Below are 18,919 nucleotides of genomic sequence, written 5' to 3'. Positions count from 1 at the left end.
AACAGCTATTCATCTGTAGAATTTGTAAGAGCTATAGCTCGTTTATTAAAGATGTAAGACATCTATTCTGTCGTACCTTCACACACTGGCTGGTGTCTCGGTTTACATGGGTTCACTTATGTTTGTTCGTGTTTATTGGCTACAATGAATGTTACTAAGTTGTACAAGGGATTTGTGCGGATTGTATTTCTGTTGACATTCACACGTATGGAGAGGTGTTGTGTAGCATTGCGTGTGCTTTGTCTATGGTTAAAGGTCCTTGTTTTCAGTTTGCAGTATTTCACAGGGTGTATTTCACTATAGCTGTTGTCACACTGGTTTCATTCGGTATTTTGGGCTTTCATGAATCTGGACTTCGGGATTCAGTAGTTTAGGTATTTTGCAATTTCGGTACTTCCGTCTCGCGATTTTGGGCGTCGGTACTTTGAACATTCGGGATATAGTAGTGATCCTATACATATATATATATATATATATATATATACATATGCATTTATGCTATCAATTTCCTTTTGTTATCCATTTTACTATCACACTCTTCTTGCATGGACCTATTCTTAAAATATTAAATCTACATCCCTGACTGCACTAGTAAAAAATATGCAAAATATGTTATATTTTCCATAGCTTTACATTCTCAGAATAACCCACGGAATTTATATTGTACAGACTGATTTACTGTGCACAGATTCTAACTCATGATGCTCTGAATCCTAATAGCAAGACTAAAATTCTTGTGATATTAGAATTAATTTTTAACCATTGCTAATATTTGTAACTGCAGGAACTACCAAACCTATTCAGAATGTGTGCACGTCACTCGTCTTCTTTGCATTCTGCCTGTGCAAAGGTTCACACTTACACACTTACTGCCAAGTACATTACTACTTTATTAAAGCAAGCATTACAAAGTGCAGCATATTTTCCATTACTTTTCACAAACATTTTTCAATACCTCAAGGAATATACTTATCACATTGACTGTTTTACTGCAGATAGATTGTAATTTATGTTGGCTTGCAGTTGACACTTTGCACCTTATAAAAAAAGCTTTATTTCTGAGATGTTAGTTTAATATGCACCTGTTGTTAATATTTATTGCTATAGGAAAATTAAGATATTTTGCTAACTGCATATAAATGTTACACACTTCTTTTTTGTGCCTTTTTGCAACCAAGTTGTGACATTTACAGTTTTGCTGCAAAATCCATTCTTACATTATTAAAAGAATTTAAAAAATCTTATTTGCCATAAATTTTAACATAGTAATCATCCAGAACTCATGGAATTTATATCTCATACTGAGTGGTTCACTTTTCCCTTTTAGTAATTAACGTCAACTTTCAGATGATATTTTGCTCCCTTATGTCAAGGCAACCTGTCTTGATGTATTACTATTAATATGTAAGTACTGTTACTATTCATAAATATGAAAAAAAATACTTTATGACTTTGGATGTGTGCATGTTACCCAAATTACCCTTTGTGACATTTTTTTACTACCACCCTGTGCTTATATAATAAGTCACGTTATATTCTTGCTTCCAAGTTGACTACTGCATTATTAAATTAAACATGAAAATATACAGCATTTTTCCATTAATGCTCACAATCTTCAGTAACTAGTTTAATGTACATCCATACTTGCAATGTTAGCTATTTGTACATATTGATCCTCACTGCAGAAGCTACAGTTTTATTGCTATTAATAATAATCAAATTGTCAAAAGCAGAAACAAAGATGCATAGCTTATGATTTCTGCATGTAACTCATCTTCTTTTTGCACTTTGATCTTACAGCTATTCTACCCTGCCTGGGTTTACACTTTTACTGCCAACTCCATTAATACATTATTAAAGCAAATATGACAAAATATATATTCATATAATTCATTAACACATATCAGAGAGTGACTATCATTGATCACAGCTTATAATTCATGTTAGATTATAGCTGACACATTGTCTCATAGGACAGGTTCTACCAAGATGGTTACAGGACCACAGTAATGTATTGGAGTACATGTAAACACGTATGCAAATAGGAACACACCTTCCAAGAGATATGTATCAGTTGGAAGAGGTGGTAGCACAGTAAGCAAAAATGATTTACTGAATTAAATATTTTACCCAGCTCTGTTAGAAATGCTACATCTAAAGAAATCCCAATCCCTCCACACCACACACTCCAGAGAGCTCAACCTCATTATCACAATCAACAGAATGTGCTGGAGGGACAGGTTCATAACCCAGAGACTGCCCATGCTATGGAATAGACTTCCCATACATGTCAAACAGAGCAACTCACTGGCCCTTTTCAAGAGAAATCTTGATGAGTGGATGGGAAATAGAAAATTCACCCTGGGGATCACTCCAATGGCTCTACTCAACAGAGGCACTGGAAACTAGGGTTGGATGACACGATGTCAGGGTAATCCTATGGGCTTGTCTTGTAAAGGCTCCAGGGCCATTAGCATAGTGCACACCAATAAACCTATGAACCTATGAACATAGTAATGTATTCTACACTGTTTTACACAGAATACATACAGCATTCTTCCAACAGCAACAATAGAAATGCTGGGAGTGGCTACCATTAAGTGGACAGAGTGGTAAGTTACTGTGAAAACAGAAAAGCAGGTAGGTGACGGACTACATGCATATGCATTTCTGTACACTTTAACTGCAGTGTCCAGCTGGATCAAATACAGGTAAGGTAACGCTGAATAATTGATTACTGCAGCAAAAACAGTGCTCATAGTAATATATTTCAGCTCATTTCAAACAGCTAACTAAGGCATTTTCTCTTCCCCTATACACCATGACAACCAAATGCAGGAAGAAGTCCCTTTTAGTTATGCCTTTTAGCTTGCTGCTAATAGTAACTCAAAAGCACATTGACTGCCCAGCTGGAATATTGCATTTTAGATCCCCTCCACTATACACAGCAATGAAAAGAAGCAAATAACTTCCCCACTTTTGCAATTCTGTTTGTTGCTAGCAGTAACTCTAAGACAGGCTAACTATCCAGCTGTAGAGGATACTGTAACCCTCACTGACTGGATAATGATAAGAGCAGTATGCACATGTCAATGATTTTCAGTTTATTAAAGGGGATACCAAAAGTATATAATAGTTTCTCTACAATGAATATGGAAACCTGACTCATTGGCTGCTGTAGACAACAGAATGCCCACAGTAATGCATTCAGGATGTTTTCAACAAATAAAGATGGGCACCTCTTCCCCCAAATATACACTTGAACAAAATATAGGCGATAATATGTCTACTTATGTATTTGACATTGTTGATAGCAGAAAGTGAAATGCACAATAACTTACCATGTAGTGTGGGTATCTATCCCAGATTGGATAGTGAAGTGAAGAACTAGTCACAGTACTGTAACATTGACTAACTGTGTACTAGATACAAAGGAAGCCCACAGCAATACATTTTAGGTAGCTTCTAATAAATAACAAATACAGGATTCAAAACTAAGAGACAAGAAGGGAATGTATCAAACAAACTAAAAGAAAACAAAATATGTCCTCTAAACAACAGAAAATAGCTTATTAAATTAGTTAAGCACTTTCATTCTAATAGACTCCGATCTTCATTGATTCTGATAAAGTTCTGAATCTATGAGAATAAAGGAATTAAACTAATTAAATAACAACAAGAGCACCATCCCTTGAACATAAACACACACACACACACACACACACACACACACACACACACACACACACACACACATGGAAATTCAGGCAATAATCTATATAGATATGCACTGAACACAGTGCACATGTATGCAGCTGTAGTTTGGTGCATAGAGACCAAACACCCACTTTTGAAAAACATTGGTATAGCTATGTACAACTCTATAGCTCATATAACTAGCATAACTACCTGAAGCTGCTTTCAGCATTTTCCCTGCCAATCTCTTAGAGCAGAATGTGGGTAGGGGCTTGGAAAATCCACTGTTAGTTCTCTGCTGTTGTCCTGTGTTGATAGACAACTCCTTTGTTTCTATGTGCAAAGCAACTCATTGCTGAAGGATGATGCTGAAAATATTTGCTGCTTATGAGGCAAACCAGTGACTGTGGTAAATTTAAAGGAAATGTACCACAGGCCTACTACACAGGTAAATACAGGTAGACCCATTTGAGAAACCAAGAAAACAGTCATCTGCAGATGTTAATTAACTAATTAGTTCTATTTATATGATGACTGAAAAAGAGAGCTTTAATTGACTGTAGGAGTTCACATGGCTGTTGTATAGCCAGAAACTTGCAAGAGTAAAGACAGAAACTGACATTAGAGAGACATGATTTTCCAAAGTAAATAAAGTATTTTTAAATAAATTTCTATACAGACAAAGTAATGGTTCAAACAGTCAAAAATGAAAAAAACTTTAGAAAGTAATAGGAAGGCATAACACTGTTGCAAAATGACAGAATGGCACAGATAGCAGAGGACCATAATAAGTTAGATTTATAACATTTTATTTCTGTGGATCACCTGTGTATTGAAATAGTAGACATAAGCACCACATGAAAAGCTACAAAGAGCTCTCTTTGAGATATTCCTATTTACTATGTATTTATTTATGGACAACCAAACGTGTTGATGTCCATACTCATCACAGAGCTCTAGGAACACTATGTTATGATGAGTACACTTGTCTAGGACAGGAAGTAACATAGCCCTTTGATGAGCTTACTTATCCAGTACTTAAAGAATTATATAGAACTTAACTGCAGAATGCTCTGTGACTGTGTACTAAGAGAAGATATAGTGTACATTGTGCAACAGTACACAGAAGAATAAAGCAGAAATGTTTTCTAATTATAGGGCAGGACAGAGAATAGTATATAGTAATTTACACTGTTTAATTCAACAGTTGAAGCACAAGAATTTGACAAATATTTTTTTCTGAAACCGCTGGTCTTTTGTGTGGTTTCAGAATAATTTGCTTTTGGAAAATATTTTTTTCTGTTCACATTTGAAGGTTATATTTATTTGAGTACATTTAAGAACATTTGGACAACCATATCTCTGTTTGCCAATATGAACAGTGAAGTCTGCACTAATAAACTGATTCTTTGATAAAGAGACATATACTAAACAGCAACAAGAGGAAAAACTCAGGTTTCAAAATGAATGATACCAGATGATGATCTTACAATGTAAGGTTGCTAAAGTGCATTTCAAAATCTTCTGTATGTGGTGGAAAGCTAACCTTGCAGTTGGGGAAGAGAGTCCCCTGTGCTAAATATAACCTTCTGTGAAGTTGTAGCATCTTGGATAGCTTTTATTTCTGTAATGAGGTAGGCGCATGCTGGACACAATGTATCTCATGAATCACATTGACTGAAAATTCTATGTGAACACTATGATTAAGGGTTGTACTCCTTGCATATATTATATATTTTATTCAAATGCTGCTGCTTCTTTATTTGTATGTCTATGCATTGTCTCTGCTTTATCAAGTTGGAGTTTTTCTTCTTTTTTTTGAAAGTTTTTTATTGGATTTCAACTTGTAAAATAATCATAACAATATTTACAGTCAGAGATTTGTGAACATGATAAATGAAAAAAGGTCAACTAAACCTCACATACAAAAGAAAAAACAACTATTTACAGGAGTGTCCATTAACCATCAAGTCAGTCAAATTATTATACATTACATTAAATCTAAAATGCAGTTATTTTTGCTTGTTAATATGATCTGTAAGTTTTGTCCATGCATTGTATCAAGAGGTAATCCTGTCCTTGACTTAACTGTAATGATTTCCAGGTGACAGACTTCAGTTGCAATATTTATAAATTGTTTGAAGGAGGGTGTATAGCTGTTCTTCCAATTTTGAGTTATAACTTTTCTCACTATAGCTAGTATAGACCACAAAATGGGATACTTCATTTTTTAACACATATAGGAATAGGAGTGTTAAAAAGGATTAGTGATTTAGATAACATAAATTTATCTCTGAAAAAGTCTGTAAAAAGAGATTAATGTTATTCCAATAGGGTAAGACAGTACAGTCAAAAAACATGTGTTGCCAATCTGCTTTATGTTCTTGTTAACAACTCCAACAAACTTGTTTCTGCTTCAACATTAATTCAATTTTATATGGTGTAGATCTATGCAAAAATTTCCAAGTAAAGAGGTGCCGTCTAAGAGATAACGTTTTATGTTCAGAAGATATTAGAATTGATTTTTGTATCTTCTTTACTCAAAGATCTATTATTAATTTGGGTAAAATAGTTTCAATAATTGTCATTGCAACTTTTTGTTTCTCTCCTCACAACTCTATATAATTTAGATAAGAAGCCTGTCCTGATGTATTTTGTTGCATTAAAAATATTAGATATTCAATTAATTTTAGGATATGATTCTCTTATCATTGGTTGCATTAACTTAATTTCCCCTTCTACATGTTGTCTGTAGGATTGTACATCTAGCCACATGTCCTCTTCTAAATTATATTTGTTCTTAATGTAATCAACATAATATAGCTTTTCATATTTCATTAATTGAAACTAATATAGCATATTTTCTCTTTAAAGTGATCATTGTTTCTAACTTTGAGGTGAAGATGTTATTTTGGGAAATATAAGGAAGATCTATGTTTTATGTGCCAGGTTTCTATATATATATATATTTTTTTTTTAAAAGTGTTTAATATAGTAGAAATGAAATAAGAGTCACTTGTTTGGAGACTTTTTCCTATAAGGTAATTCTTTAATAAACAATGTAGACTGTTATTTAGTATGAGATAATTATTAGAATATCTATTATGTTTAGAGTTTTTAAAAGATTTCCTAAAAACTCTTTCCACCTAGCTGTGTAACTGTTTTTATGTTTTTATGATATATTGTTTTTATAACTGATGATAATTAATATAATTCTAGATCTGGTAGCTCTATCCCACCTGCTGTCCAGTCTCTCATATGATGGTTTAAAGCAATTCTTGGTTTATTGGATACTGGAGAAATCTCAGAATTAAAGTGTTAAATTCTTTACTACAACTTTTTGTGGGAGTAATGATAGTGATTGTATAATATATAACATTTTTGGTAAGATAATAATTTTGATTATAGATAACCTCTCTTCCATAATGAAGAACATTTTATTCCATTTGTCTATTAGATTCTTTATATTGTTTGTACTGTATAATTATGATTTATTATATGTTTAATGTTATCTGTTATAATTATTCTGAAATAATTAATTTTTTTTTCTTTTTGACAATATATTTATTGCATTTATTTTTGATTCTATTCTTATTTGTATTTATAGGTAGGATTTTTGTTTTGTCGTTGTTAAATGTTAAACCAGATTTTCTTTGAAATGCATCCATTGCTAAAAAAACTGCAGATAAAGAACTGTCATCACCATTTACTGTCAGTAGGATGTCATCGGCAAACAGCTGAATTTTAGAGTTTAAATTCTCATTTATGTTAATACCTTTTATATCTATATTTGATCACAGAAAATTAGCAAATGGTTCCATAATTATGGCAAAAAGCAGAGGTGAAAGAGAACATCCTTGTTTGGTTCCTTTCAAAATTTGTATAGAATCAGAAGTAAAAGTACCCGTTTTAAAATATGCAAAACAATCATTATAAAGAAGATTAATAAGATATGTGAAGCTACTTGAGAAATTACCTTTTTCTAAAACCAACAAGAGATATTTCCAGTTTACTGAGTCAAAAGCACTATTAATATCAAGACTCATTAATGTTAAGTTCTCTTTTGTTTTATTTGCCTAGTAAATTATTGTGATTATTATTTTAATATTATCATAAGTATTTCTGTTTAAGATAAAGCCAGTTTGATCTTTATAAATCATGGAGAGTAGAGTATATTTCAATCTATTAGCATGAATTGCTATGAACAATTTATAATCTACATTTAAAAGTGAAATTGGCTTGTATGGAGTGCTATTCAATAGGATCATTGTCATTTTTTAAAATTGGAGAGATAAGGGTTTATTTCCAGGAAGGAGGAAGTTTAGATTGGTCCTTGACTATAGAAAAAACTTGTGTAGTATGTCTATGGTTTCTTTGGGTAACAGTTTATAAAGTTCAGTTATAATCCCATCACTACCTGGTGCTTTCATTTTAGAAAATTGAGTTTGATGTTCAGACATAGAGTTCTGTTTGTCAATTAATTTCATTTGGTCATCAGATAGTTTAGTTTTTTATATTTTTTTATAAATATTTTAATCATTTCTTCTGGATCTATTGATATAATATTTTGATTGATATTATTATAGTAATCTCTAAATTCCTTTAGAATATCTTCTATTTCTGTTACTTTTCTTTTCTTCCTATGTGAGTAGACTTATTTTATGTGATTGGACTTACTGAGTAATTTTGTTTTTGTGGCTAAATTGCACATATATTTTGGGTTAATAGAGAAGTTAATCATCTTAAATGTCTCAAAGTTGATTTTAGTTTTATGTTTTAAGATTTCCAAGTATTTGTTTAGCTTATTACTCTCTTCTGTATTATTATTTTTATTTGTCTGACTTTCTAATTTTAACTTATTAAGTTTTTCTTGTATTTCATGTAATTCTTTCTCCATTGTGTTTTATTTGACAACCAATTAGTGACTCTACCAAAAAGATATGTTCTTCGTACATCCCATAAATACATTTCTGAGGTATATTTTATATTATTAATTTCTATAAAAGAAAGGATTTCTTTAATAAAAAAGTTATTACATTTCAGAAACAGCTCAAGGGTAATTGAATTGTGATCTGAAAGTGGACAGGTTACTGTTTTGACTTTGCCTAGTATATCAGTCAGGTCATTAGAGACATAAACTCTCCCAGTTCTGAATTGCGTTCCATGTATATGGGAATGATAGGTAAAAAATAATGAATTTGGTTCTGAAAATTCATTATGTCTCTAAGATGAAAAAATTCAGTACATTTTAACAATGCCTTTAAAGAAGCCTGTATTCTCCTTCTACATATTGTATCAATATACAATTAAAACCTCCTGCTAGACTGATATTGCCTTTCGAGTTTTGAATTACTTGTTCTAGACATTAGTCAGCTGCTTTAATTCCTATTCCAGCAATCCAATGCAAGTTAGTAAGTGTTAATATCCTCTTATTATACTTTATAGTTACAGTACAAAACATATCTTTATCATCTTGATATGTTTCTATAACCATAGGCATAGGCAGTGAATTTCTCTTTAATATAGCAACCCCCTTTTTTGATTATATTACGAACTGGATAATATAATGTAGTTTTTAGTATTTAGCCTAAGTCTTCTTTTAATAAATGTGTTTTCTGTAAAAAAAACTAACTTGAGAATGAAACAACTTCAAATATCTATTTAAGCTACCCCTCTTGCATCCGTTATTTAATCCATTGACATTTCTGGAAATGCAGTTAATAAATGCCATTTGTCCTCCTGATCAAAAGTATAAATGTTATTCTCACAGATAATGACACTCTGTTTGTAAAGAACTGCTTAGTATTCATCACGTGAACATTAACATTTGAAGGTTTGATTAGACATAAAATAGCTGCTATTGTGGACACTCGAAAAAAGCTAAAAAATATAATTATCATTAAACATTTGCTTTTAAAATTCCTCTTACCCCCATGGAGTCTAGCACTCCTTGCTTGAATAGTCTAACCATCCAAGCAAACACATCCATCCAATACTCTGACAAAAAACAAAAAAAAAAAAAACAGTCTGCTCTACTACAATCAAATCTGATGTTATTAACAGTAAAGTAATGATGAGCCTGTATCATTTAAAGCATTGTTAATATATAATAGTAGAACAATTATTTCACATCTTAACTTATTTAACATATATATATATTCTCCAGTTTTATGCGCTCATTAAGATGTTAAAGTAAGATATGCTTACATCTCTTATTATTGTTCCTTATCTATGCATAGTTTTGAAATTCATCAACTAATAGTTTAAAATATGAAAGACTGCTGCACAGTAATTGAAAATGTTTTGTTGTGTATCCCACCATAAGACCAATGTACTTTCAGACCCTTCTGTTCTATCTTTGTAAGATTATATTAAAGTAAATGAATAGTTGTTCTACAACGTTTAAACAATAGTGCATTATTTGTTTACATTCAGTGGCTTATTACTGTAAATTAAAGCCTCCTATGTTATTTCTGAAAAGTACACAGTTATTTTCTGCTTTTGCTTTATGTATGAGACTTTCAAGTGTATAGGTTCATAGGTTCATAGGTAGGTACTAGGCTACTGGCCCTATGGCCTATATAAGCCTAGCCAAAAAGTTACCCTGGCTTTCGCCACCCAAGAAAATTATTTTCCTGTGCCCCTATCGAGCAGAGCCCCAGAGGTGACCCCCGGGGTGAATTTCCTATTTCCCATCCAATCATCAAGATTTTTCTTGAAGAGTGCTAATGAGGAGCTTTGTTTGATATAGATAGGTAGTTTGTTCCAGAGTATGGGAAGTCTCTGGGACAGGAAGCTATCCCTCCAGCATGTTCTGTTTATTGTGGTGACAAGGTTTAGGTCCCTAGAGCATGTAGCTCAGAAGGATTGGGGTTTCTTTAAGTGAAGCATTCCAACAGCTCTGGGTTTGACAAAGCTTTGTATGTTAGGCAGAGATCGCCTCTGAGTAGGCAATATGCGACAGAGTAAAGCTAGAGTTTTTTGAGACGGTCTCCGTTGGGCATCTGTTTGAGGCTGGTAATCCTCTTTGTGAGGTATTTCTGCAGCCTTTCCAGCTGTTGTAGATGTCTTGTGAGGTACATACCAAAAGAGGCGTTGTGCTCTATAATGGGTCTAATGAGTGACGAGTAGAGGAGAACAATTACCTCTTTTTTCCTGGATGGGAAACCTTTTGTGATGAGGTGTGCCACATAGAAGGATTTTGTGACTACTGTTGGCAATGTGCTTATCAAAGGAGAGACTACTGTCCACCTGTGTCCCAAGGTCTCTTATCACACTTTCAGTGTTAAGTAGACTAACATCTATGTGGTAGGTCATGGGTACAGAGTTTTTACCAAAGGGGATGAAAATGTACTTTTTGCCATTGAGCTTGAGGCCATGGCTTTGACACCAGGCATCTGTCTTAGTGAGGCCTTTTTGTAGGATGTCCACATCGTTATGAGTTTCGATTATGGCTCCTGGTTTGCAGTCATATGTGAACTTCATTAGCCAAAACCTTCTGTATTAGCCTGTACTTCAGAAAAGTAGATACCAAACAGGAGAGGACCCAGGACTGAACCCTGTTGTACTCCAGTTGTCACTGGTCTGAAGTCGGATTTGGAGTCTGCTACTTTCACAGTGTGGGTTCTGTCAGTGAGCCAGTTGGCAACCTATCTTGTGACATAGGGATTTATAACTAGCTTAGTGTGTTTATCTATAATTCCAGAATTGAGGATGGTGTCAAAAACCATGGCAAGATCTTGATAGGCTGTGTGAACCACCTTACCCTCGTCTACGGCTTTGGTGACTGCTTTAAAGAAGTCTATCAGTTTAAGGAGACATGATCTGCCTTTTATAAACCCGAATTGGGTGGGGTCCAGAGTTTGGAGATTACCAATGTCTTTGTTTATAAGTTCCATGATGATATGTTCCATGGTATTGCAGACCAGGCTCATTAGGCTAATGGGGCGGTAGTTCCTGGGGTCTGTGGTGGCTCCCCCTTTGTAGAGTGGGATAACCATTGCTGTGTGTCATTCAGTGGGCTATGACTGAACATGGTGCTTAGGTGACTTGCCAGTACATTCTGTAGTTCATGTAGAATGTAGCCTGGGATGTTTTCAGGTCTCATGGATGCTGTGTTCTTGGCTTTGGAGAGTGTGGTTGTTACCTGTGCAGCCGTGATTACAGGAACTTTGCATTCTTCTGGTATAGAGATGGGCTGTGTAGGGGGTGAGAGATGGGTAAAGTTAGCACTGAACCTATCTGCCAGGATGTTGGCAATATCAGTTGGTTCTGTATATTTAGTGCCATTGCACTGTAACTCAGAGCAGATCTGAGTGTTGCCATTGAGATTCTTGACATAGCTATAGAATGCTTTGTGGTTGTCTTTAGGATCAGTGGCAATTTTGTTTTCATAAATAGCTTTGCAGGATTTTATGAGGGATCTCAGCTTCTTACTAAGGCTGACCAAGGAGTTCGTCCAGTCATGGGATTTTACTCTTTTTTGCAACAGTTTCTTTCTTCCGTTGTAGAGTTTGTTTATGGCAAGGGACCACCAGATTGGCTTCCTTTTTTGGAGGCTAGCATCTTGGTTCTCTTAGTGTTTATAAAGTGCATTTGTGTAGGATTCAGCAGTCGTACCTCTATTGTCTGTCTGTGTGGGTGTCGTGAAGTTTGCCACTTCTGTCTTAAGAAGTGTGAAGTTGGCTTTGGAGAAATTTTTTACAGTGGTTTCCCTAATGGGGGTGGGGGCAGGATGTGGATGTCTAGGGTGATTAGCTTGTGGTCAGATCTGACCAATGAGGAATTGACCTCTGGTGTGGAACACAGGTTGCCCATATTGGTAATGACCAGGTCTAGGATATTGCTGCCCCTGGTGGGGGTGTGGATAAGTTGATCCAAGGCGTTGGAATTTCTGAATTCCAGAAAATGTTGAGCAAAAGAGTTGGTACATGAGTAGTTTTCCCAGTTAATGGTGGGGTAGTTGAAATCACCCATTATGAGGGTGTTGGGTTGTACCCTAATATTTTCCAGTGTATCAAGAATGAGGAGTGGGAATCCTGGGGCATGGTGGGGGATCTGTAGCAAGTTACAATCTGGACTGCGGTCTTGCCCAGAGTTAGTTGCACTTAGATAATCTCAGATGCATTATGCTGAGCAACTAGCCTGGAGGTGTGGATATCCTTAATGAATATGGACATGCTTCTGCCTTTAGTGTTTCTGTCCAGGTTAGGTGGCCGAAAGGTGTGGTATGAATTATAGCCTGGTAATGCAGGAGTGCTCTCTGGAGCCTTGAACCAGGTCTCTGTCACTGCACAGATGTCGATGTTCTCCATTTTAAGGAGTGCCTCGAGTGAATGCATTTTGAGGTTTAGACTTCTAGCATTGAGTAGCATTACCCTCAGATTTTGCTTGCTTGTACCTGTTATGGTGGTGAATTTGTCATTTGAACCTTGCCTAAAAAGGCACTATAGGGATGGCAAGAGCCTTAGCCAGTAACCGGAATCCCAAGGGCGACAGGTGCAGGCCATCTCTGCCAATGCATCATGGTCTGATGATCATGTCATCCCTGGCAGACAGATACTAGATCCCCTTAGAATGACACCAGAAGCTTAGCCAATTGTTGAAATCAATCATTTTGTCCTTGTACTGTGGTATCATTCTGGGTAATGGCAGGATGCTACTCAGGGTTAGGGTCATACCTGCCTGGGCTACAAGATCGGAGAGCTCCTCCATGTCTCATTTTATGTAGTCCAGGAAAGTACGCCTCAGGTCATTCACCCAACATGGACAATGACAGAGTCATATTTGTACTTGTGGAGTGACCTGAGTGTGTGCATTATGTGGCAGATCCTGGCACCCGACAGGCAGCTGACAGTAAGTTTCTCCTTGTTTAGCCTGGTGAGTGGAACATCAGTGAGCTTGACTATAGAGTCACCTATGACTAAAGTGTTTGGTATGTTGTTATGTGCTATTGGCTGTGGCTGAGTGGCGCACTGAGTTTGTGGGCTATGTGTCATTTGGGTTGTGTTGGGGGGAGTGGAGATTGCTTGCATTTTTGCTTTGGAAGTCTCTGTTGCTTGAGCAGATTTTTATTTAGGGCCTCCGTGAATGTAGGTGTGTGTTTTGCGTTTCTATGTGTCTGTTTTAATGGTGTAGGTTTTGAGGGACTATGTGATAAGTGTGGTGTGGTGCAAGTGTTTACCTTCTCCTCTTGACTGTCTAGTCCAGTCTTGGGTGAAGAGACTGTATTGACAACATATTCATATCATGTATTTCAAGCCTCTAATAATTAAGCTCTAAATATTATGTATATTTGTTTTACCATTCATTGCCAGCTACTAACAAACTTCAGATGCTTGCTTTCAAATATATTTACTTAAGAATGCATTCAAAGGTATTTCATATTATGTGTACCATTATAATTGTTTCCCTTCTTCAATGCCAGTTCGTATGTCTAACGTAGTCTACAGTTGTATATATATATATATATATATATATATATATATATATATGTCTATAGTTGCAGTGAAATTTGAGCTAATGCATATTTAAAAGGGTCCGCCTTTTATTCAAATTAACCTTCAAGTGCTGCCTGGCAATCAGAGTCTCTGAACATGAACAGCTCTGTTCTCTTGTTTAGGTGGGAATTTCAACTGAACTGTAGCTGTTTACCAGAGAAAGTTTCATGTATTCTAAATGAAGTAAAAAAAAAAGCTCAAGCTATGGAGAGATGGCTTCATATCTAACTACCACAGAAGCATCTCACATAGGGACAGCCCATCAGTCACAACAATTTCCATATTTTTCATATTGAACTTGAACATTTCATTTATGAATAGAGACTATTTCAAAGCCATTTAAAACTTCACAATCTCACCACTGTTAAGCAACATCAAAACACACATCCATAGCAACTGCAATCACCCCTCCCCAATCCAGCATATCATAAATCATTCTATTAAATTGAACAGTAACTTATTATCTAAATCTATGCACTAGGAAGACAGGCAGCTTTTATATTTTACTATTAGTTTTAGTGAAATAGCTTTTCTAATGTTACTGTAGTTAATGATTACATTGAGTTGCTTCCACACTTAGGTGAAGATGTTTATCTGTCATTTCTTTTAGTTTACCATTTAAGTAGCAGTTTTAATTTAATACTGTTAATGTATTTTCCTTTTTATAACAAGAAAGTATGAGATGTCACTCATTGTGTGTGTTTCCCTTTATTAGGTAACTGCAGTTTATATGAATTAAACAACTTTAAATTCAACTATGTGCTATACTGAAGCTATTTTATACTTCAAATATAAAATATGCATTAGTTCCTGAGTAAGCAATTCTGCATGCAACCCTTCAGATTATATACCAGTATTAATGCTGTATGCTTCATTTAAGGGAAACTAATAATATTTTGTCATGACTTATTAAAAATGATTCTTAATTATTTGTAAATTTGTCAAGCTTAAGACAGAAAAAGAAGGAATTAAATTAACTTACATTAGTAGACTGCTTGCTGATTGTCTGATTCCTATTTATGTTATAGTTGAGCATGTTTTCATCTCATGTTTTGCTGGTAAAGATATGTAAAGAAGTAAAACTAATCTTGTTTACATAAAAAGAAAAGAAATCCTTGACATCTTATTTCCTTTTCTTCTTTTTCTCGTTTGTCTCCATTTTTCTTTTTAAGGCTATAATGGACCAATCCATATTCTCTGTTCATAAATTTTGTAAGTTTGTAGATATGACAATGCAAGGTGAAGATCTTCAAATAATTTAACCAAGTTAGAAAGGAAAATCTTCAGCCTGGCTGGGAACTATAAATGTACTTTCATCTGCTTTTGCTTACGTTTTCTTATAAGGAGAATGAATTGTTTCCTTTTAGACATCACTGCTGCTGAATACTCATTATCAAAATGAATAATATTTCCTTCTGCTTTAAGTGGTGACAGCCCAGGTGGTTTTGAGTACCATTTTTTTATCCTGAGATGAAATAAATTGAACCATGATGGACCACTGGGAAGTACTAGACTTTGATACAAGATTAAACAGAGATATTTGTGCTCTCTCTATATACCAAAGCAGAGAGCTTCTAGCTAAGCAGCTAGGTAGACAAGACATTAACCATATTGTTGTCTTCTGTTTCTTCTGGTAGACCAAAAATACAAATGTTGTTCCTATGAGACCTATTCTCAAGGTCATCTATTTTGGCTAGAGGACTTCCAGGATAGCTGCACATTGAGTAATAGATTATTTCTAGCTCTCCCAGTGTAAAACAGAAACTTAGCAGAGAAGCACAGTAGACATTAATATATGGGCAAATTTCAGTAACTGGCTAGGAGGTGCACTACCTAAATGCCAGAAATAAAGAAATACAGATGACCTGAAAAAAAATCAGCTACAAAAAGTGAGGAAGAAACACTGACTGGAGAAAGTTCTCCATCTGTTCAGCAAAAAGCAATGCATCCTTCATACATAACTTCCAGTAACCTACAGGAAGATATAAGACAATTGCATACAGACCTGGTTAAAATAAAGCATTGATGGAGTATATCAACACCTACAATAAAAGGCTGGAAAAAATGGAAGATGCTTTAAGCAGATATTCAGATGAGATGATAAAGCTGCAAAAATCAGATGTCGAAGCAAAAATAAGGCTGGGTGTATATGAGATTGCTCAGGAAGAGATGTTTAAGACATAGCAGAATGATAGGACTGAGCATATAGGGGAAACTTGAGATCTTCAGTTATACCAGAGAAGCTGGAAGGAACAGACTGCATTGATTTCATGAAAGCACAAATAAGCAACTGGACTGGTATTCTACAGCAGGAGTTGTTAGTTGAAAGGGCATCTCATGTGTATGCTCCATACCTGGCTATAAGAAAGAAACCTAGACATTTAATAGTAAAGAGGCAATATTACCAGCAGAAGGAGTTGATTCTGACAAAGATTTAATAGACGGGCAAAGTACTAAAAAATGGGAGAAAGCAGAGTGTTTGTGGGGAATCATTACTCACTGTACACCAGGCAGAAGAGTAGCAAATTTAAACCACTATTCAATGAATGTTGAGATGCAGGAGTGAGATTCAAACTGCTGTGCCCAGCTGTCTTCAGGGTATTCTTCCCTGGAGGGACAAAATCATTTTTTGATGAAGTACATGCTAAGGAGGAGATACAAACGTTTGTCCAACAAAACGTAAGCTGTGAAACAGAAGGAGATTCTACTTTTTGTTTTTCTGGTAATAAAGGCTACCTGTAAAACCTTTTCAAAATTTTCAATGGAAAATGTTGGAGAGAAGGAAGAGAGCATGAAAGGTGACGAGAAGAATTGAGAGTACATTGGAAATTAAGCAGAAACAAGATTTCAGAGATGAACAGTAATAAAACCAGTAACTTAACATAAGATTATAATGCAATAATTATATTTGTGAAATATGACAGAACAAGAAAATCTCGAAATATTGGACTTTTGTCAGAATTTGTTTTGTATTTACATTCCCCATAAAGCTGCTACAATGGAGCGTAAGAAAATCCTGGAAGAAATAATCACTTTTCAGTAAGGAATCTTATTTATAGGTCGGAACTGGAATTTGATTTGCAGCAGTGAAGATGTGTTTTGGGGCCTAGAAGGAAAAATATAACAAAGGAGGGCAGATTTTTAAAGAAAGTTATGGAAATATTTGGCAAGGAAGATATGAATTCAGTGGGTTTATATCACATAATCAAACTTCCAAAATATCGAACACCATAAGCTCAAACATGGAAGTTCGAAATGTGATAACATCGAACGCTCAGAACAGCGAATTGTTTTCCCAGGGAAAAAATTTGCTGTTCCGAGAAACACACACACAACACAAGCACACCAAAAATTAAATAAGCCACGCACATACACTTTACAAAACCCTAGTTCTAAACCTACACTAAACCATACATACAGTACTACCTATCCACTTACCTTAACCCGCTCCCTAACCCTAAGGTCCATAACTATCGCATCACAGTGGGGGAAATAGCAAAGCCGCGGAACGGCCCACTGACATCTTGCCCCAGGCAAGATTTTGATGTTCTGTGGCTTCACTATTTTCTGCTTTCAATGTAGTGGTTTCGATATTGTAGCATTCGAAGTTTTGAGACTTTGATGTTACAATATAAACCCGAATTCAGTAATAGGAGTTTGGAGTGAATTTGCATATTATTCCCCAAGATATAAAAACTGGCCTAGTCTAGACAGATTTTATATTTCACAGGAACATGTGCATTTAATTGAAGCTCTTGATAACCACCCAATAGCTATTTCAGATCATGTGCCAATAATAGCTAAAATCAAAACACAAGGTAATGAAATAAAAATGAGACACTAGTGCTTTCCCACCTCTCTGTTGAAAAGACAAGAATTTAAGGAATGGGTGGTGGCGATTATTCAGGAGCTGTTAGAGAGGACAGAAATCTCTTCTGAAAATATAGCTATGGAGTGGAATAAAATTAAGATGGAGTTTAGAAATAGGGTGGAAATAAAAGAAAGGGAGCTATGGTTAAGAAGTAACAAAAATTATTTAAAGGGATTGAAAAATATCACAGTATTGCAGAATAGGAGGGATCTCACAGAAGAAGAAGAGGATCAGCTGCAAAATGCTAGGTAAAAACTAAGGGATTCTCTTAGAAAGATTACTGTTAAGCAACTGTGTTTTGACAATAACGCTATAGCATAAAAACTTTTAGCACAATGACTCAGGCAACAGAAAGTAGAAAGAGCTGTTGCCAAACTTTGGGAGCCTATAACAAAGAAGGCAACAAGAGATCCTGTAAATGTATTAGAAATATTTCAGAAATTCTATGAGAGTCTCTATAAAGCAGAGAAATATGAAAATCAAGAAAAGATACAAATGGAAATGTTCATGGAAGAATTAAATATGTCATGGTTAGAGGTAGATGAGGCTCAGTTACCAACAGTTAGGATAGGAAGGGATGAGATAAAAATGTGATCTATAACAATCTACAGTAAAGTCTCCAGGAATGGATGGTATTCCTGGGAAGTTTAGAAGCTAGGAGGGAAAAATCTGATTAAGATCTGGAATTTTTTAACAGTATGTTAAGAGGAGGAGGAGAAGTACCACCATCCTGGAAGAAAGCAGTGGTAGCTGTAATACCTAAAGAGGGTAAAGATCCATCAGATCAGACTTCATATAGGCCCATTTCAATAGTAAACCATGATTATAAATTGTTCATGTCTATAATGGCTAA

This window comes from Protopterus annectens, chromosome 12.part0 (genome assembly GCF_019279795.1).
Source record: "Protopterus annectens isolate FY-2018-M chromosome 12.part0, PAN1.0, whole genome shotgun sequence".
Classification (NCBI taxonomy): domain Eukaryota; kingdom Metazoa; phylum Chordata; order Ceratodontiformes; family Protopteridae; genus Protopterus; species Protopterus annectens.
This window is presented reverse-complemented; position numbering follows the sequence as displayed.